Below are 22,606 nucleotides of genomic sequence, written 5' to 3'. Positions count from 1 at the left end.
TTATTTAATCGATTCGATTATTTTTATGTTACAGAAAATATCCATGCTGGAAGGACCATCGGCTTCGCATTGAGGGAACACGATGGACATCTCGAGCAGCCTGAGAGGAGGTGGAGGCCTAGGAGAGGCATCGGGCATCGGCGTACTAACACTTCTGGTAAGTGTTATTTTTTATTTTTTCTAAAGATATTATAAAATCTCTTTTTTCGTTTGTTTTTATTTAGTTGCTACATTAAACCGTGTTTCGAAATATAAATTAGTAAAAAGAAATAAATCGAAAAATTTGATTCAAGTTGATTCTAACGTAAAGACTTTTTTCGAAGAAGTAATTTAGGAAAACATTAATCGGAATAACGAATAAGATGTTCGATGCGCGTGACAATTATTTAATCGATTTGTTTATTTTTATGTTACAGAACATATCCACGCGCGCGCGCAGGAAGGAGCATCAGCTTTGCATCGAGGGAACACGAGGGACACCCCGAGCAGCGTGAAAGAAAGTGGAGGCCTGGGAGAAGCATCAGGCGCCGGCGGAACAACATGCGGTAAATATAATTGGTTTATACATATTGTGTCTTTCGCGGATAGTTTAACCAATCGGTTTTTCAATCGAATAGTAAAGTTAGCCAGAGAGTAGAAATTAAAAAAGAGTTTAATTTTTAAAATTCTATTTAAAATTCTTGTGCTCAGTAAATAGAGTATACTTTCAAGAAATTAAACGTGATTTTTTTATTAAATTCGTTTAACGAATTAAAATATAGAATTCGGCGTTTTACGTTCGGTAATTATTTTTCGAAATACTGTCTCCTTTCTTTTCTGCTCTAATTTGGATTGTATGTTTGATTGTTACAGAATCATCGTAGCGACGTTGCAGATACAGCTCCGCTGCTGCACATCAGGGTCGGTGAGTTTTAGCGTAGGGAAGCGTGGAGAAATAAGCGTAGGTAGGGACTTAGTTAAAACGTAGGTAGGGAATAATTTTCAATTCTTTTCTTTCTTTAACCAGCAAATCAGACCCCTTATAAATCGTGTCTTAATTAAAGGTTGGACTTAATTAAAGCTTTGTATATTAGATGTTATAACATGGATAGGTAGAACTATGATTGGAATACGGGTAGGTAGGGATTCGGGTAGGCAGGAACAAGGGGATATAACTCGATAAAAAAAAATTGTAGACAAAATAAAAGCAATATTATTAATATAATAATAATAAATATAATTATTTATTATTATTATATTTTTAATATCTAATAACAACTTAAATATATATTTAATAATACTAATTTTTGTATTTAATAATTTTTGTATTAAAACTTATTTAATATATTAAAAATTAGTATTTTATATTAAATACCAATTTAAATTTCAAATAATATCAATTTTCACAACACCTCCACGGAAAGTTCCACTTTCCATGCCTGTAGAGAGGGGCGAAAGTGACCAATTTCACGCCAGGGCGGCATTAGCGGGCGGAAAGTAACCACCAAGTGGTTACTTTCCGCCCGCTAATGCCGCCCTGGCGTGAAATGGCCATTCTCGCCTCTCTTTAGGCATGGAAGTCGAACTTTCCGTAAAAATATTGTGAAAAATATCGTGTGCACCCCTCGTCTTCGGCTCGGACGGCAAACTTCACACTCTTCTAAAAAACGCTACTTTCGTCCTTTGGTACACAATATACTATTAACCCTAGAAAGGTAATGTGGGATAATACGTTGCCCCACGCGAAATTCAAATTACGCCCCTGACTTAGGAAGGTTAGTTTTCATACTGAGACCCTAACCATAATTTAGTTTAATCATCCGGCAGTCGACCTCCGTCATTCAGCGAGTGCATTAGATCCGTGCAGCAGCTGTGACCGAAAAAGAAAATCGTTTGGGGTAACGTAGTACCCCTACTTAACCGTTTACGTTCGACTTTTATCACAGTAAAATATATTTTAGATTTTTTGTGAAAATCGATAACGAAAAATTATACACTTTATAGCACTCCCCGGAAAATTCTAGCCCTGTTTCATATATAATTCTTTAAGATTCGGTCAATTATTTCATTTTTGCTGTTCTTGCACAGCAACTGATGAAAACTTTGTAAAGTTTTTGTGGAGTTAATTTTACTGTTTCCATATACTTTTGTAACTTTTGACTACCTTTCAAATAAATAATAATCGACAGAATCTGTTTTACTTTCCATTTTTTGCGATTTTTCCCATCCGACAGTTTTTCGTCATTTCCTCTACTTCAGACGTTCAAAGAAATATGTTTTTTTTAAGAAACGAAAAAGTCGCTTACATGCCCTTGAAGGTTGTATATTCGTCTTTCAAAATCCGTTGGATTTTTTAAAATCGGTGAATTTTATGAAAAACTACAGCATTTTTTATAAAAAAAGTCATTTCAGCCCAATTTTTGGTTCTTTGTTTTGTTTTTCGAAATTTTTTTACTGTTTTTTTTACTACCGCAAATTGATGACTACTATCGTCTTCCCTATTAAAAAACAAACAAAATTATCTATTAAAAAGTTTTCTAACAACAAATAGAAACATTATACACGCGGTACAAGTATGGGGTAATTTAATACCCCGCTTGGCCTTTCACGTATGAGAAAATTCATATTACCTCTCTAGGGTTAATTGAATATTTGAGAAAAATGGTATTTATTAACATCTCTTTTATAAACAAATACTTATTCATTTTTCCTACATCAAACTCGTGATTTAAAACACGCACTTCATGCGTCTACTATAAGAAATTGAGAAATCCGTCACTGATTTCAACCGGCCATTCTCTCTGCCTCGCTCGCTTTCCTTTTTCCTTTTGTTACCTGTCTATCCATCTCGTCCTTTGCCCTCTCGACGGCCTCCACCTTACCCGCGTGATTTACCGCGCGCTCCTCATTTTCCGCCTCTCCCGCCGCCCTCCTCGCTTCAATCTCGTTCTGCCGGGTAAAGGATTCCGAAGAAATTGAGAAAGATTTGCCGACGCTACCGAGCGGGAAGCCGATGAAGGAAGGGAAGCCGAAGAATGTGAAAGGCAAGGAAAGAAACCATGGTACATCCAAGTCGAGAATGCGCCCGTATAAAGAAGAGGAACCAGCACCCTTTCTTTTCTCGCCGATAAAATAACATTAGAGCCACGAGCAAGTCGAGTTAATTACAGCGGCTGCCTCGACCTCGGCAAAATGACCAGGGTCGGTCCACGTAACAGAAGTGGTTCTCTCGTTGTAATCTGCATTATAAAACTGTCGCGACAAATTCGTCGACGACGCAGCTGCCCGTGAAACATAAGCACGGTTTGTAGCTTATATTTACCATCCGGACACTTGGTCCACTCGCGCTGCTCTAAGGGAATTGGGATTTGGGAAAAGAGGTTGCAAAATATCATTCTCAATGCTGATTGGTTCCGCCGTGTTACAGCAGAATCGGCGCTTCCGCAATCTCACATAATTTCATGGGGCGGAAGACGCCGGAATTGCGCATCGCGAAATGATAAAGAATATGACATTGCGTACAACTGACAATGAGCTTAGTTATTTTGGAAACTTCTATTAGACGATCGCGCTTTGCGACCGAACGAAGACAATATCACGCAATTCTCGACAATATGGTATGTTACTAACATGGAACAAATTGTTTTTCCGCCGAAATCTTCTAATGTTATATATTTTACGCGTTGCCCGCAGAAACTCATTATGAAATAGGGAAACGGTTACCGTTTGGATCCTTACTTCGTTATTACGCGGCTAAAAATTAACCGCGATTCTAAAGAAAAAGCACCTCGTGGAAAATTGAATTTTAGGCGGATTATATGAGCGCGTACTTCACATTTTTTTGCGGCTAAAAATGAAGCTTCGCTCCAAAGTTAGTAACTTATTAACTTTTTAAAACAACACGGTAAACCTCCCCTCCCTTTGCAACAGGTTAATGTTCTTGCAGTTCAAACATGCGAGATACATTTTTGCATTTCATCAAGAACCATCGCTTCGTTCATCAAATATGAATAGTTTGCTGAAAATAAACGAGGGCTTTGTTTTTTTAAATTCGTGATGCAATACAAAGTTCATCGTACGGATGAGAATCCAGGTTTTCAGTGGCAACGCGATGGCAAAAATCAAAAATGTGCCTAAAATAATTAGAAAGCGAAAGCGAATTAAAGCTGGCAGCGTCGCTCGCTCGATACGCGGATAACGAATGAAATAACGCCGCAATCTTTTCCAATCATGGACCAACGATATGGTGCGCGCGCATCAAAAAGTCGATGTTTTCAGGACCATGTACCGCGTTGTCACCTCGATAAATCAGCCGAATTCCCGGTCGTGAGCCGCGTTCGCTGCCATCACGATCGCGGAAATATCAGCGTTTTACGTCTCCATCCTCCTACATCGTAAAAAAGCCCTGGTAGAATCGAGTTTTGCGACGCAACCGAGCGTCGGCTGACTGCAGCATCGCGTCGCACCCGGTATCAATAGTCGAAACATCGTTGCCCGTCACATGAACAGCGATACGGGAACGATTCGTGTGATATTTCGCGCTCGTATAGTTTGTACAGCCACCGAGCTCCATCGAACAAACCCAGTTACAGCTACGATCTCCTTGCGCACAATTAAAAATATTCCCGAGGCAGTAATTCGTGTATTATAAAAATAATGATCTTTAGCAAATATCCAATTAAGATATCGTCGAATTAGTACAGGGTGTTTTTTTAATACTCCCTAATATTTTAAGAGTTGATTTTGGAATCATTTTATGAAGAAAAGCTCATATATGAATATGGTCTCGAAGGTCCTGCCTCTCCGATTTCAGAGAAGTACCCAGATAGCACAGTTGATCTTTATGAATTCATAAAGATCAGATTCAGATCTTTTTGAATTCATAAAGATCAGCTGTGCTATCTGGGTAGGGTGTTAAAAATATTAGGTATATAGAGATTTTTCGCTAAAAGTGTGTTTCATGTCTTAGAAAAGTCAAACAATTACGTTTATTTATTTTATTTACATTTCTTTTCGAAAGCTATTACTTATTATATATTTCCTGAGTATTTTGTGATATATGGAGAGCTTTATGTCACGGCAAAGTCTATTCTTAACCGTACTACTCCTAAGCAGTCCATTTTTCGTTAGTGTCACTCATATCATTTTTAGAGCTTTTTTATAGAGTTATCCGTTGCGGAGTATTACATTGGGTCGCTGTCGCCGTTGGGCGGTTCCTCTCGTCATGAGGTGGTCCAACGTAGCAATCGCGTGAACCTTTCGAGGTGTTCTTCCTGTAGAGAAGAGTGGTACACTGCCGTTGCGGAGTCGGACAGATTCCAATTTAGATCCGAGGGAGTCGGTGCCGGCGGCAGGTCTCCTCGGCGGTGATGGCGAACAAGCATCGGCGTCGTTATCGGCCCAAGTCGTCGGCGCGGAGAGATGCTCCTCGCTCCCTAGTATATAGACTACGGTCGGAGTCGTTTGTATACAAATATGCAGGCGAACAGGAAATTAAGGAGCGTGGCCGAAGGGGTACGCCGGAGAAAGTGACGGGAGGGAGGGGAGAGAATCGCGTTGCGCGGTGTAATTTGTGATATCGCCGTTGCGACGATAGTGTCTTCCCCCTTAAGCCGATTAGCGATACTTATTCAGCACTTTGGAGCATAGGTATTTAGCGGCGAGCCGCTAATTGGTAATTGAAGCTCTCATACTTTTATTACAATAAAGTAGAGAGGCTGTACGAAATATAATTTTCTTTTTTCTCATGTTTTATTTAGAATATAAAGTAGTTTATCTCTGCGCTGAAAAAAATTCTTTGTGACAAAATGTGATTGAATGTCCTCTAGCGAAAAATGATTTATACGTTGCTATTTTCCATAATTTTTCTATATTGCCAGAATTTTGCGTCCGTATCGTCTTTATAATATACGGGACAATGCTCGCGTCGTCACACGAAGTTGCAACGTTTCCGTTTACCGTAAAAAAGTTATTACGCGGTTCTACTGAACTCTCGAGCCACACTATTACGTCTGTAACGACGACTACGCAGTATATCTTCCGCCAGTTTAATCCCACGGTTTTCCTGCGTGCGCCCTTTTTTCTCCGGACTGACTTTACAGGGATTAATTTTTTCTTCTTTCCTTTTTTTTTAAGCACTTAATGCAGATCCTCGCTCTCACGGCAAGAGACACAGAACTAATCCTTTATTCCGTTGGAGCCCGCGTAGCTAGTCTCGCATTATTACTTTGGCGTTGGGAGCGAAAACGCGCGGATTGAAACCAATTGTGCAATTGGATTGCAGATACTAGAAACTAAATTGAGCAGAATGGTGATTATTTAGAAATTGTTAAAATATTAATAATTTCTAAAATCATCTTCCGTTGCTAATTAAATAATTTTACTGAACCGAGTATGTATATAAATAACAGGATACAATTATGGATTAATTTAAAGTAAATTTAAACTGATAAAATATTAATTTAAGTCTCTATATTTAATCTTATACATATAATTTTGCTTCATTAAATTGATAAAGAAATCGAAAATAATTGCTGAATTGGATGTTCCCCGGGTATCGAAAGCCAAATGGAGCAGAATGACGATTATTTCGATGTCAAAATATTAATAGTTACTAAGATATTTGACATTAAAAATTAAACATTAAACGAGCCGGGCTTCAAATGCGAAAAAAATTAACAAAATTTCCATCGGCTTTTACTTTCTGTCGTGCACAAATCCGTATATAATTAGTCGCTTTCTAATACTTTAAATAATATTATAAACCTTATTTCTTCCCTATTTTTGAATTTTATCTGTATAGGAACTTGAGACCTCGACGTGGACATCTATTAAAGCTGAGGACTATGCGTTATCGTTGCGGTAAAGTTATCTCAGGTAGAGACATGCGGGATCGAAATTGATCGCGGCGGGCGATTGGATCGCGTTCGTTAAAATAATGAAGCGGGTCCGTCGAGAAATATCGCCCCCTTAACGCAAACGCGTCCGCAATCTGATACGATTGCATGCGCGCGCGAAAGAGGGAGGGAGAGAGAGAGAGAGAGAGAGAGAGAGAGAGAGAGAGAGAGAGAGAGAGAGAGGGGGGGTGGGGTGAAGGAGGAGAGAGAAAGGAATCGTGGAAAAATATTCACGTATCGACGAGTGATATGGAGAGAAAGAGAACGGTGGCTACCAAGGGGGGAGGGTGTGTCCCAACACACGATCGTCCCGGAATGAAAGGGGTTGCTGGGGGGCGGGGGAGGCGGGGGAGGTTGCGGAAGAATGGACGATAGAACCGGCGGGGGTATGGCGATGTACGCGGTAGAGGCGGACAGATGGGAGTGTGAGGCATGGCCGCGATATATCGTGGGTGAGCCTTTATTAAAACTGCTTTCGGTGTTATTGCTTTCCGGGAACGTCGGGCCTCGAAAATACCATTTCCGCGAGATAGGCCGTGGCCCTCTGCGCCGTCGAAAATATATATCGCGACCCCCCTCATAGCATCGCCGTGACCGTCTTCCTTTCCGCGACCATTCCGTCCGGAGATTGTCGCAAGTGTAACCCGTTATAACCGGCAATAAATACGCTCGTCACTATGTACAGGTCGACGATGTGCTCCTTATATTACGTCCTGACCAGTTATTGTCCGTTGACAATGGTCGAGTCAATCTGTAATCTTTGCCGGGAAATGAGAGTTCACTTCGCGTCTCGGAAATTAAGATTTGTGGTGCTTACATCGTTGAATATATTTGTAATGGTATAATCTCTAAAATAATATCGTTACATACGCGATCTCTCTTATTTGACATTTATGGTTATAATTCTAAAAAGTTAATTAAAACGATGTAAGTAATACCAATGCAATTTTAAATGCCAATTTCCTCTATTTATCTATGTTCCTTATCTACATTACTTTCTGTTCATTTCATTAGCTCTAATTAATGCTTAAATTTAATTTTATTTAGGCTCTCTCTGGTAAAAAAGACACAAATAATAATTTATAATAATAATAAATATAAAGAAAAAAATAATAAAATATAAAAATATGTATATACGCAATATATTAGAATTCAGTGATAATTCACTCGCATAATAGCCTTACGAATAAAATATGAGAAAGATATTTCTAATGCGAATAGAATACCGTGTAGTGTAGACTACTGTAGACTGTAGAGTATAATCGTGGATGTTTTTTCCGCATTCATTTCAGTTTTGTGACCGTGATCGATAGTCATCAGAGTAGCATTTATTCGAGTACAAAAACATTACGCAACCGTGAGTTGGCATACGCGCGGCAAACCGCTGCGGGCCTCTGTTCAATATCGCGAATTTCTCCGCACACGCGGGAGAGATTGTAAACGCATACCGAAAAGTAGACAATTGGCAGTGGAATGCAATATTTTCCCCGAGATACGTTCCGCCGAACGTCACGCGAGATTCGCCCCGTACGGTACTGTACACGCGTATACCCTCGACAAACGCGCGATAACTCAGCGGCACGCGGCTCTCGTATACTATGCTCTCAACGCGGCCATCGCCCGGAGCTGAAAAGGCGGCCGATAACGTCGACCTAGATCATTTTCGTATGCGCGCGAGAACGTGCGAATACTATACATAATATACATACTCGTACATCCTCGCCTGCCGCCGCAAAGCCACGAGGAATTTCGTTGACGTACAAGCCTTCGAGGAAAGAAATCTTTCATATATACCCATCTGTACAGATAGATTGAATTTGCGACATTCGGTGTCCCCCTCTGTAAAAACAAAAAATTCAAATATAAATTATATTTTTTAAACTGTTTTACTGCTTCTATTAAATTTGAATAAATTATATAGATATGCATTCATTCAGGCAGCCACGCACCTTGAAAATGTAAAATAATCAGGATTATAAATGAGAGATTGTTAAGAAACAATAGTATTTTAATAATAGAATGGACGATATAAAGGTCATAAAATTAACAAGATGTTCATTAGGAAAGACTACTATTATAACTTTAATAGAAATTTAAGAAGGAAATAAGACCTTCTTTAAATTTGTGTTATTAAAATCTTGTTAAATCTAACGATATTAAACGTGGTTCTTAGTTACTCATATAGTACATTCAACGTTATATTTATGCAACATCTTCGCACACTTTTTCTCTTGTTAATATAAAAAATCCCTTAGACAAATGTTTAGAGTGAAATCTTGGCTACTCGATGTAAATTGTACCGCAGAATCTGAATCCGTAAATTCTATCACGTAAATTGATATATAATACAGTTATTGCTGTACTAAGATATAGATTGTTAGAAGCACACACTGATGTGCACGTTCTGGAGATATTTTAGGAGAAAGAAGCTATTTTATGTGTCACATACACAAGACTATTTCTGTTGCAAACTCTCTTTCTATGAAGTGGGTGGGAGAGAATGGTGACGGTAATAAAGACGTCATGACAATAATAGATGTTATTGACAAGTTTCCCCGCGATCAGCATCCGTGCACCCCGTTGCACCCCCGTTGCGTTCTCGCGATGAGCAGGTAACAAGCGGTCGAATAGTTTCTCCCGGATCATTATGAATGCAAATTGATGCGGAATCGATATCAAGCTGCCTGGAGTTTCTAATAAGATTCTCTTGCCGTGCGATGCCTTCGCTATAACACAGTTTCGATCGTATTGGCTACGGATTCTGCAGCATCATATATTACAGAAAGACAGACATAGAGACATTAGAGAGAAGGAGAGAGAGAAAGGAAGAAAGAGAAAGAGAAACTTGGGCGTTATTAAAATTACTTTCGAATATAATTTTTAAACAATTTTACATTTTATTTTATTTATTAATAATTATTTTGTAAATAATGCTGATTTTTATTTAGAAAATATTCTTTTCTTCTAATTCATTATATAATTCTTGATCAAATTTTTGACATACACATATATGTATACATATACATATATATATTTTTTAATTGTAACTATAACTTTTTTATATTCCAAAATGTGCAAATATCTTAAACACGTAACAAAACAATTAATTTCATGCTTTATGTATAAAACGAGTCTCTCGAGTAAGTACCGCAAAAATTTTCTCGTTAAGATGGCGCGTTTGTGATGGCTAAATAAGCGATATCTTTGGCTGTTATAAGTGAAGTAAATTGTATACGTGAAGTAATTTCGCGTATCATTTGTATGTTTTTTCGATAATAATCTTTTATCTCGGTCCATATCAGACTCCGGATGGCAGGGAAATATGATATATGTATAAATGGCATATGCATAAACGTTTTACAGCATCCGGTCCGCTCTTGAGAATAGCGATAAAGGTTCGCATCTTACACGGTTATTGTCACTTTCTGCATTCTGGATAGTTTAGCTTTTGGTTAAACTGCAGTAACATGTTTTCTTTATACTCCTATTATCATTTTTATACATGCTCTTGTAGCAGTGAAAATTAATTACTCAGATTTCTCTGCGTTTATGTTTGTGATTTTAAAAATATCGAAAAGTCGAATAATATTTAAAGAATAATGGTACAAGCATTTCAAGAAGAAATTACTACCTACTAATTTATTTGTAAACTCCATCCCTCATTAGAACTGTGGAAAAAGTTCGGGCAACGTATACATGTGTTACAATTTTCACTACGCGTCGACTTCTTCTACTGAAGTCGGACACAAATGTCCTTTTTACTACTGCGAAATTTTCGTAGAAAAAGACTTATGACACGTAACGACACTATTTTCGGGTGTACGTTCGGCGTGCGCACTTTCTTATCATTTGAGGAAAGGAATATGATGAAAATACTTTTTACCGTTATCCAAATATTCGACATGCAATATGTCCAATGATTCTAAGAAATACGATCGTACGCTAAATTGTGTAATTTAATAAAAAGAAACGCACCAAATAGCACTCGCGATAACGGCCACGATGCTATCTCGGTTGCATCACTTCGAGGTAATTTTTCAGCACGTTTCGCGGTCGATCACGTCCGCGTCCGGCCGTTCGCAATCAGTCGGTTAACTGGGTACCACGTTGGCGGGAAGTCTCTCTCTGACCGGGCACCACGTATCGTCCTCATTATCCGTAAATTATTTCGCGACCGTCACGTCGGGTCAGATCGGATCGGCCGATCGGAATTGGTCGCGCAACCGTACGACGATCGCGATAATATAGAGCGTGCGTGTTCCATTGGTTGCATTTCCCAATGCCAGTATACCGAGGGCGGAACGCTGCGGACAACGCTCGATATTGTGTAGATTCAGAAGAGGCTCTCGTGTAAACGCGCGTCGCCTACTAGGCCGACTAAAGTATCGTTCACATAAAGCTTTCGCTCGATCAAATCTGCAGTTGAAATTTCACAAAAGAGATATATATGAATTTGTTAACTAACCTGAAATTATATATCATATAAATAAAGAATAAAGCGTGGATAGTAGATATTATGAATATAAAAGACTATGACAACAAGATCTCTTGTTTTTGACTGAAGCATCAAATATCACGCAATATTTTTGAAATAATGCTTATTTCATAACGCATGCAATGTTTAAATCAGGAAGAATAATATATTTCTCAAACACATAATATCGCATTTAAGTATGAATAGCGGCGTAGGGTAATATACAGTTTGTACATGGAATGCCTGCAGGCGATAGGAACGTAAATGCACTGGTGTGCACGACGAGAGATCGATCAAATTATCTCGTTAAATCGAGGGAGAGTTCGTTTCCAACCCTCCCTCCCCCGCGCAAACCGCAGCAAATGTCGATCATTCCCGTCGTACGTGGTATTTTTTTAACCCGGCGGCGATCGAATTATTGCGCCCTCCCCCCCGTCTCCCCTTCTCTCTCTTTCTCCCGCACACCGAGCCCGACGCGTCTATTTTGCAAACATTCGGGGAGTACGTGGGCACACGGCGACGCAGCAAACCGATTGATCATTGGGGGCATTCGAGGGCTCTCTACTTTTTATCGTGCCGCGCGTAAGAAGAATTGCTCTCGCGGAAAAGTTTCGTGGAATTTGGGAAGTGAGTAGCGGCGGACCTTTTCGCTTCGGCTATCGATGCATCGCCTGTCTCGAGAGCTTCTCGAGGAACGATCTAATCCTCTTAATAAAGACTAACGAAAAGAAACTCAAGTTTAAACTCTCAAAGTCCAAACTTTTTCGTAGATACTAACTATAAATTATGGTCACGAATAAAAATTTACCACTTAGAAAATTTACAACTTAAGAAAAATTATACTCGAAGGAGTTCTGGAATTTGTATCTTGGTTAATTGAATTATCTTTCGCAGAATTTAGTAATATGGACCTGTGCCGCGGTTCCTTAATCGTTCAACTAAATTTATCATCAAGCATAAAAATTTCTCAAAACTAGAGAAACATGAACGTCACGCGTTATGTGGCCGGTGACGTTCAGGCAATCTCTTTCTGTATGGAGTGCAGAGGTAATTAGCCAAGCTCCACTCCATCGTCGATTCAAACTACCGAATAGGTATATACGGGTCAGGTCGTTAATTTCCCTGCAGTCAAACACTGTCCACGTTGATTCGTCTCCGTGCGCTCAGGTCTCCCGGTATCGGAACCCAGTTCATTATCTTTATCATTTCTCCATGCGACGCCACAAATGCGCGAGAATTGATTTCCGATACAGGAAACGCGACCGGTTAATCCTAAACTCATTAAACTGAGGAAATAAATTTTATAAATTGCGAAATTTTATATATGTAACCAAAATTAACATACAGATATTGATTTAGAAGAAATAAAACGTAATGACAGAACATTTTACTGCCTTCCTTCTATCATACATTGTTCATCAAGCTCCAAATAATTACAATAACAAATTATAGCAGATGTGTAAATTTAATTTATACACAGTGAATTTGGTGTTGTTATATGTTTGTTAGTTAAATTATAGAATTTGTGGACTGCGAATAGTAAAATGTCGCTCCCCCCTCTCTCTCTACCTTGCTCTGACTCTCGTTCTCGCTCTCCTACGTCTGCGTTAATAAAGTACAAAGCGCGATGGCGTAGATATATATACAATACGATAGGCAATAATCGACGGGCGTTATATTTCAGCCAGTTGAATTGGATTCAACGAGTCGTACGCAGTCAAATTTGCACACACACAAGCTACACTCTCCCGGTAATTATACCACTTTCGTCGACCGGCCCGAAGTTGCCCGTGCGAACGTGTGTGTATGTGTATGTGTATGTGTGCGAGCGTGTTCATCCGATGCCGAGCAAGCGCGTGCGTGCGTTGATGCGTACGCACGCCGCGGCCGCAACCACACGCATGCATGCAAGCACGCACGCAAGCAAGCGGTTCCATCCGCCAGGCTTATTTCGCGGTCGTCCTAGTCCCGTGCTGCGGATGATGATAAATGGGTTAATTAAGCGTTTCGAGTTTCATGTGTGGCGACTCCGAGAGGGAGCGTGAAATTTTATTTTTTCGATTTTATCGCTAATTATCGTACGATATAAATCTCTCTCTCTCAAGACATTTTAGTGCTTCGAATGAACAAACTTGGGTTTAATAGAATAAAGCTTAATAAAATAAAACGTGCAAATGTATTTTTGAGCTGAAGAAAATTTGCATAAATTTTTTTAACTGATATATTTAAATAAAAACATGTATAATATTGTAACGTTTTAAATGCTATAATCGATAATCGTTTCTTAATGATTTTATGATATTTATTAGTTAATTTTTTATTCCTGACGACTTAATATTTCTTTTGTTATGAATACTTATCTTTGTGATTACATATTTTTGTACGTTAAAAAATATTTCGCAATTACATTTAACATCCGTTATCATTACCCTGATTGACCGTTTCTTTGGTACGCTTCCTCGTTGCGGTGAAAAGATTAGCGACGTTCTGTCCCTTTTAGAGTCGGGAGACGGTCGTATGATAGACGCCCTGTAATTTAATCGGTAAGGCTGCCTGTAATTAGCCGTCGGCTTGGGATTAAACGAAGGATGTCTAACGCGACGCAGCCCTGATAGCACGTTTTGCATTACGCGGTACGCGCTCGCGCGATTACCGCGCACGATCATAAATGAGATAATACCGTGAAATTACTCCACTAATTACGGCGGACGATTACGCTGGTATGTATTCGCGTTTCAATTAGCGTAATTATTTGGCACGTGTCGCATGGCTCCCGAATGAGTGACAGATGACCTGGCTCGGAACGACGGCACCAGCCAAGTTTCCGTCATCAGACACGTTTCTCAGCTTTGCAGATGTTCGCAGTTACGCACGTAACATTTTGCTGCTGACCGCAATTTTGTTATTTGTTAATCTCATGGCAATTAGCGTCCTCGCGAAAGGTCGTCCTCGCATAATTAATAATGGCGTTCGCGAGATGCCTTGGCTGGTATAAACAAAACGATTCAGTGTCTCGCAATAAAAACGTGACGACGCGGTCGTATAATTAAATCTTTTGACGTCATTAAAGAGTTGCACAAGAGAACGGTCACTATTCCTTTCATCCGCCTTTTCTTTGATCAATTTTAAATCAATTTTTATTGTGTATGTACAGTTTAACTATTATTAAATCACGTTCGCATATAACGGCAAACGTTATTAAACGTTTAATAACTCCGCCGGTTACTCCATATAAATTCCTTTCTGAAATATGTTTCATCGCGTAGAGTTAATAAACTATAATAAACCACTACGCGATAAAATTCCGCACATCGACATTATCTTCATATTATTTTTACACGCACGTATTCAAACTTTAACTCTCCTTTCTAATAAACGTACATCAATTAGTCTGGAATTTATGTATATTAACTGTTTATTTTAGCGTTTTTTATATATTATGCATATATTATGCTGTATTTTTTATTATACGGAGATATAACTTCGCGAAAAGAGAATATTTCTTCGAGTTATATATCTCTGCATGTTTCAAAGTACCTGAATTTCAATTACATATTTTTTCAGATTTTAAACTAGTCTTTCTTTTTAGGAGGTATTTCTGGAGAGCTTATCGCTTATTGCAACCTTTGAATGTCCATCATATGTCTCGACAAGCAAAAGTTTCATTTCAAATTCCGCAGTAGTATAGTCTGAATTTAAGCGAACAATGAAGTTCGCGAAAAACCTTACGGTTTCAATTGTCCATATAAATTCGAAAACTATTGATTTTTGTGTTTAATTATGGGAAAGATAACTCGTAAGTTTATCATTAAAACATAAAGTTTGGTGTGAAGACTGTGAAGCTCGGCTTCCGGTATACCATGTATATTTATCTATGTAATTCGCGCGCGCGCGCGCGCGCACGCGGGAGCGCGCTAATTGCCGTCGCCAAGTTTCAGCCTAATTATCATTTCGGGCAGCCACCAGGCGGCTCTGAATTTCTAAGCGCAGATGCTCAGTAGAAAACGGAAGTGGGTGGGTTTCCCACGTCGCGTCAGTGAGAAGCGGCCCGGCGCGTTCAAAGAGAATTTTGACCGACGTCGTAGTCGGATATAATGTCTCCTCCCTCTTGCGGAGCGCTAGGTCGAAATTAAGACGCTCAGGGCAACCATAATCGCCGCGTCTCGGGATCCCGTTGTCGAGTCACGTACGAAGATCCGGGTAGCTAATTAGCCTTCTACCGCTCCGGGTTCCGCCCTGGTCAATCAGCGGCGGAGATTCGGTCTTGATTCGATCCTGTGAGCCTCGTTAGCACCGCCGTATATTCTCTCCCCTGTTCTCTCTCTCTCTTCTTCTTCCTCTGCTCTCCTCTCCTGTTCTTTGCGCTTCTCGATTACGCTCGCGAGAGAAGATGTACACGTACGTGTAACCACTTCAAGTTTCGCACACGATTTCGGTCCGCTCGATTTAATTATGTAATGCGAACTTTCCGGCAACCCTGCTCGCTATGCTTCGGGAGCTCTCTTTTATACAGCATAGTTGCCGCCATCTATCAAAGTATCTTTTTTTCCCTGTATGTGTGGAGAACATGCGTTTGTAGTGAGATAATAAAGATCCGAGAATATCGCACCGAGTATACGGATAATCAATGAATAATGACTCGATTATGCAAACTAATAGACCGCGTTGAAACTATAGAAGCGTGGTATCGTTATTACTTCGTGAATCGATTAAAAAATTGTTAAGATAAAGTTTCGAATTTTGCATCTATGTTATGAAAGATTATACCCTATTAAAATAAATGACTTATATATATTTATTAAAATATACAGAGCACACATACAGTTCGTCATTATCCTTTTATTTAATGTAATTTATGTAGGGTAAACTCGAGTAAGATGGCCATAGAGGAAAGATGGCTAACCCATGTTCTTTCAATCTAGCTCACCATGAAATATCGAATGAACATGGGCTGGCCATCTTTCCTCTATGGCTATCTTACCCGAGTTTATCCTATAAAGTGTGCTATATATTCTTTAAATTTGAATCTCTAGCGTGCTTATTGTAATTCAGAAATTGAGGAAGACAAATGACAAAATCCATGACAAGTGACCAGATGTACAGCTATACTATTCATCTAAATAAGAAACATAGAGATAGAGTATGTAGGTGGATTCCCTCTTAATTTATAGAGCTTAAACAAATGGATTTTTTATGAGGTATATATCTACTGAAGCGTGGATACGTGATGTCTGTACGGATACGTTCAGGATTAGCCTTACGCATTAACGAGCAATCCATTACCTGAATTAATATCTGGAGCAAATTGCACTTCTCGCGATAGGCATCTGAGCGGTGCGGCCGCGACGCGCGAACGCGACGCCGAGCGTTGCCGCGCGAGAACGGCCGTGTTGTCAACGTGCCATTACTAATTCAGGAGGCGGTCGCAATGCCGCAACGTTATACGCCAGACGACGCATTCTGCATAGCGTATTCAGCGGCACAATGGGCCGTGGGGTGCGAGTTTTGAAATATGAATATGAATACGGGCGGTTGCACGCCTCGCCGAATCGCGCCCACCGACGAAGACGGCCCTGCGAGCGCCCGATCGATGTCCGCTTGCCACCCTCGTCTCTCTGCTATGATTTTCTCGCGAGTCGTCCCGCATCCCCCGGATGAAACTGAAGGCTGACTTTCCTGACCGAGTCTCGACTTGGGGATTGTCACCGGGAATTGCCGCGCCTCGCCGCGAAATGCAGCGAGAGTATTGCATTCAACGAGTCTAACTTACGAGTTCGTATAGTTACGAACGTCTTGTTGTTAGATCTATATTGCAATATGACTTTAAGCAAAATTATTTTACCTCTGGAAATTCTTTCTGTTGTAAATTATTGTGCACATGTTTCAGCTAAGATTCTATTAATATTAAAATGAACGAAATTTTATCGCGTGTGATTTTATTATATATTATAAATTCCACCATAATTGTGATAAACCAATATTAAACGAGAGCAAATATATGACAGAAATAAATATCTTCTTAAATTTTTAAATTAAAATTTTTTTAGCACAACAGGAAATCTATAAAGTACGTTATTGACGTATTAATGACGTCAATAATGAAAACAGTGGAAGTTTGAATTTTTTATTTAATTAAAAAATCATTTCATTAAATGCGGATTACTAACTTAGGAATATACAGTTGTGCATAATCCATGAGAAATTAGAGAAATCGATTCAAATTTTATCGCACGGTCGAAAATTATTTTCGTATTCTCTTTTTGCTAATAGCATCCAATGAATATATGAATTTGATCGTGAAGCGTTATTGAAATTTGGAACGGGAAATTGAAACGCGGTTTTTGATCCTGTTTCAGCTAAATCGCGAACCTTAATCGGCTCGATTTCGAAACATATGCATATTAATAAGCCGAAAGCTGTGTTTTCTTGTATTATTTCTCATCGTTATGCGAGCTTGGCAAATATTTACACAGAGAAATTGACCAGATATTTCTCTGCGTTCTCTGTACTATTTCCAACGATTTATTAACGATGCCTTATGCTTTTCATCAAATTTGAACATATTTCTTTTTTATTTAATAGCCTTTCATGTGGTCAATGGTCGATTGAAATCGCAGATTTACCTTAAGAAACAATGTGCTGAAGAACAATTGCATTGTACTTTCGACTATTCGATTTGGCGCTTTATCGAACACCTTGCGAGAAAATTAATTAAACATTCGATCGCGGTCCTTGTCACGCTACCGTGATGCAATTCGCTCTTGCTATCAGTAGTTATACGTTTTTGTAGTGCCCTGTTACGTGTGTGCCTTAGCTTCTATTGTGCGATGTGACCTATCGTCGACACACGTACACTTCCCTTACAAGCGACAGATGTGCGCGACCGATAGAAATCGTAGCTGATCTCAGCGGTGCACAATGTGGCCCTAAAACCGCGTTACCCGCGACGTGACCGGACCATAGAAAGGGCTTTGCAACGACATTGCGGCGTAACGAGGCTCTCCATCTTTATTTCGCCGATAACGACTTAATTAAGAGAAGTTAAAAGCATTTCGAAGATTTTTATTTTTTGTACTCTCTTCGCACGCGTGAACCCTCCAATATTTCGAACGAAAGAATATAGAGATTCCAATATCTCTCATTATTGATCGCAAAATGATTTCAATCCTCAATTATATTTCTTGATACTCTTCGTTTTTTCCCATTCGATTTGTTTAACTTATCGGCAGCAAACAATGGGAGAAGATAAACGCTAGGACCGTCGTACAACGTAAATATCGTTTATATCGCAATTGCGAAGTTTTTATTATTATAGTTACGCAACGACGTCTTCTGGCTCTTCGAGCCAGTTATCGCTGGAAAACGGCTGGAATTTTCCGCGCGTTGACATTCTCGAGACGTGGGCGGCGGGCGGACCGCGCCGAGCGCAGTTCGCGGCGTAGTTTTCTCCCGGTTATTTGAGAATTTACGGTCGCCCCCGTAAGTTTTCTACCAAGTTTCGATATTTCTCGCCGGGGCCGCGGTATCTATTAACATCCATCTCCTGACAAATAGCGAACCGCGCGCTGAGAAATATCATCGCGGTACATCGCGGTCGCGCTGCATCACCCCTCTCGCGCCGCGGCCCATCGGTCCCGTTGTTTACAACGCTTAATCGTTTTTGTCAGAAAGTTCGGAAAACGGCTTCCATTCCGTTCGAGTTTCAACGCGACGCTTTTTGACTTCCGCCGACGATCGGCAAACTTCCCGTATCGACGAGCGAACTTCGCAGTATGCTATCGCAGAAGCGCAGCGAATGGGAGAAAAAAATCGGTGACTCTTTGTCGCTTCGGTCCGAGACGATCCTCGCTGACGTGATAGAAAAGCACGCGAACTGTAAGTTGAACAAAACCGATATCGAAATCTCATTTTCGAAGCGTCAAACTTGCCCGACAAATGCAACAATACCGAAATACGACGGCGATCAATACCGTTACTCTGACCAGTTAATCGATTTTACATTTGATTTCATATTTCTTTAAATATATTTTCTAAAGTATAGTTTCAAACAATTTCATATATTTTTTAATAAAATAGTTTTTTTATCACATATACTGTGATATATATATATATATATGGATAAATGGTACGATCGATAAGAAATACGAACACATACTCGGCAATCGCGAGAGCATCGGGGAGAATAAAATGAAGATCCAGTTTCTATCGGCATTCAAATGTGCGCGTTCCCACTCTATCCTCGACCAGAAAGCGCCGTTATACGCCATCGATGCTCATCGGTCGGGTGGATTTAATGCCGAGAGGGGTTAACAATCTCGAGATCGTTGCCAATTCGGCCCTCGTGACCTCCGGACGATTTATCGATCAAGAGGGAACGGCGATCGCTCTCGACCAAAAGATTTTCCATTCCGCCCCAATCTCCTCTAACCGATCGTCGCGCGGTTAATTTCGCACACGCGTTTCCCGACCGCGAAATCGACGCGATATCGAGGATCGCGACTGGCTGCGTGCATTACCATCCCCGGGTACCCTTACCGCCGTCCAATCCCGCGGCACCAAACGTCCGGGCGATTTCAAGAGAGGGTTGCTCTCGGCAAGATGCTGCCGCCGGCAATAACCGGTAACGTATTACCTCTTCTGGTCGGTTGAGCGCATTTAGATCGCCTATTTGGCAAGGCGGCGGAATAACTTTGCGTTTTACTCTCGCGTCACCCCGCGCCGCGCCGCCGCCGCGCCGGCACGAATCAAGCGCGAGAGAGCCGCGCCAACCGGCAAGTTACGACGCGCGGCTCGGTTTAGTGCGGGATCAGATTTAAGGGTTGAGGTAGTTTATTTCAAAACGGGGCCTCTCCGTCTAAAAACAGTCACTCTATTCTCGGTAAGCTTATTCGAAAGCGCACCATAAAGTTCAAGATGATAATATTTTGCTCGCTCAAATATACATGTAATTTTGAACGTAAACTTCCAAACTTTTAATGCATAATTTCTCTTTCCCTCTCTTCTCTCCTTTTTCTCTCTTTGTTCATAATACTGAATTTTTAATTCTTGATTTTTAAAAAACTCATATCACCTTAGTTTGATGATGTCTGCAAAATTTATGTGTAAATGTTTGCTATTTTGTAAATTTAATCCTCCATTACCTTCGTTCAAACAAACGTTAGTGCTCTCGTATGAGCGCCGTGTGCGCCTGTACATGTATTACTGTATTAGTGTGGTGTGCGGCGTTTTTTTTTTTTTTTTTTTTTTTTCCAGTTTAAAGCCCATATACTATGGATTGGGATTGAGATTGGAGTGAAATTTAATCAATCATAGAAACCTAATCTCAAGTGAACTTTGCTCTGATATGAATGTTTGTCTCATACGAGAGCACTGAGGGGTTAAAACTGCAATAATTATTACGTAAATCTGGGGCAACTTTTACAGCTTAAAGGTAGTAAATCTGAAATTATACCGCACTATTACTAAAATTCACTGTTTGATTTTTTAGATTGCAGACTGCTTAAACTTTCGCCACTTTATATTAAAGGTACTTCGTATTATTATTTAATGTCGAGAATGAGATCTCGTGACTGCATAGGACGACATGTTAAACCAAGTCTGGTCTATTATCGAGAACGACGCGAGGTGACGAAGTACGTGGCGGGAGGATTCGGTCGACCCGACTGGGATAAAACTTGACCCGCTCGCGCGTGAATTATTCGCCGTGCCGCTCGTTGTGGCCGCGAACCGCAATTACGCGAATTACGCGAGCTGGCAATTCTGATGATCGTTCAGATACGGCCTGCCGCTTGCCGATCCGATAGGGCGCTTCGTCTGTGACGCGATGATGCGTAGCGGTGATAAGCAGAGCTGTGGATCCGCGCGAGTCACGATAATGGCGCGAAAAATATCGATCGCTACTTTGATGATGACACATAAATAGAGAAATTTATTGTTGCGCGAAACTCATGGAGAGGAACAAACGAAAGATTTGCTTACTATACAGATCCAAGTGCTAATTTATCAAACTATAGTTGTTAAACTACTTGAATTAATTCGCTGTCACACTATCTCACGAAATTTTTTCGTTATCCAGTTACTAGCTAAAGACAAGTTATCTGTTAAGCTAAAGATAGTTATACTGTTAAAAATTATTGCAACATTTCAAAGCAGTTTTTTTTTTAAGATTCTTCTCAAACCGAGCACTGGCAATGTTGAATTAATATTGCGGGTTTCGCGTTTAACCAGTATATCTCAAAGTAGGTAAATTTTCAGCGCTTAGTCAAACAATACAGAAACATCAATCAATCGCCGAGATATTCGCGTTTGATATTACTCGAATCCATGCATATAGTATGTCATATTTGTTTTATCGCATACGAACTTCCAAACGGAACTTGTTTCCAAATAAATAATGTCGCATCGCCGAAACCGCAGTCTCTCACAGCGACGTATCCGCGTTAATTATACTGGTCCAAACGACCAAACATAGATTCTTTGTAACAATCGAACACATGTAATTTGCTCAGGACGTGCGTTACACGGTCAAAGGTGTGTCAATCGGACCGATCGTCCGATCGTCATCAGAAATTAATTACTCGACCGCACATCGCGTATTTCGGCGTTTACAATGTCAACGTGGATTCACGAGTTCACTTCTAACCTTTCTCCACCTCCTGTCCTTTTATTCTTCCTTTATTATTACAATTATTCCGTAAACCCATATTTTTCTCTGTCTCTCCCTCTCGTTCCAGTTTTACCTCTGTGATATATTTTACATTAATTTCCAAAAATTTCGAAAAAGGTATTTCTGTTGAAATTAAAAAGTAATATTGTTGTCTCTTAATAAAATGAAATTGTCTCTTATTTCATGGATAATTTGATAAAAAGCAAAGATTGTATCAAATGTTGGCAGAGGCCAATTGATTGAACAATAAGATTGCGAAACTATATCGATGTCGACGGGAGATTGATACAACTGTTGATATATATGTGCCTCGAGAAAATTCCAATCATGTCACGCGGTCGACGAGCTCTCAGTTCATCCGTTTCGCATTATATTCCCATTTTCCGCGTACGTGCCGACGACACAGTCGTCGTCGCTATCGACGTCGTCGTCGCGCAAAGAGAGAGAGAGAGAGAGAGAGAGAGAGAGAGAGAGAGAGAGAGAGAGAGAGAGGTGTTCTAGCCAACCCCTCTCTCGTTCTTCCTGGACGGAAAAATCCCATTTCAATATTTCACGGCTTACGCCCTATCGCTCTTGGCCGGGCGTGCGTCG

The 22,606-nt window shown here is 40.1% G+C and overlaps 2 long non-coding RNA genes across 3 annotated transcripts in view; one reads left to right on the top strand and one right to left on the bottom strand.

The window, feature by feature from the left end:
• LOC139809354 (uncharacterized) overlaps positions 1-22,606 on the bottom strand; it is a 115,794-nt gene that overhangs the window by 26,286 nt on the left and 66,902 nt on the right. Inside the window, exons 1-2 of one of the 2 annotated variants that reach the window (XR_011731089.1) lie at positions 10,851-11,018; positions 8,585-8,714 (exon numbers count right to left, since the gene is read on the bottom strand). This is a non-coding gene — a long non-coding RNA (uncharacterized lncRNA). Of the gene's footprint in view, positions 1-8,584; positions 8,715-10,850; positions 11,019-22,606 lie in introns of those variants that run through there. The other variant, XR_011731090.1, reaches the window with a different exon arrangement.
• On the top strand, positions 35-990 carry LOC139809935 (uncharacterized). Its single transcript, XR_011731218.1, has 3 exons — positions 35-157; positions 417-545; positions 853-990. It is a non-coding gene; the product is annotated as an uncharacterized lncRNA (long non-coding RNA).

The sequence above is a fragment of the Temnothorax longispinosus genome, chromosome 1 (genome assembly GCF_030848805.1).
Source record: "Temnothorax longispinosus isolate EJ_2023e chromosome 1, Tlon_JGU_v1, whole genome shotgun sequence".
In the NCBI taxonomy this organism is placed as follows: Eukaryota; Metazoa; Arthropoda; class Insecta; order Hymenoptera; family Formicidae; genus Temnothorax; species Temnothorax longispinosus.
The sequence above is the reverse complement of the archived record's forward strand: the minus strand, read 5'-3'. Positions and strand labels throughout refer to the sequence as shown.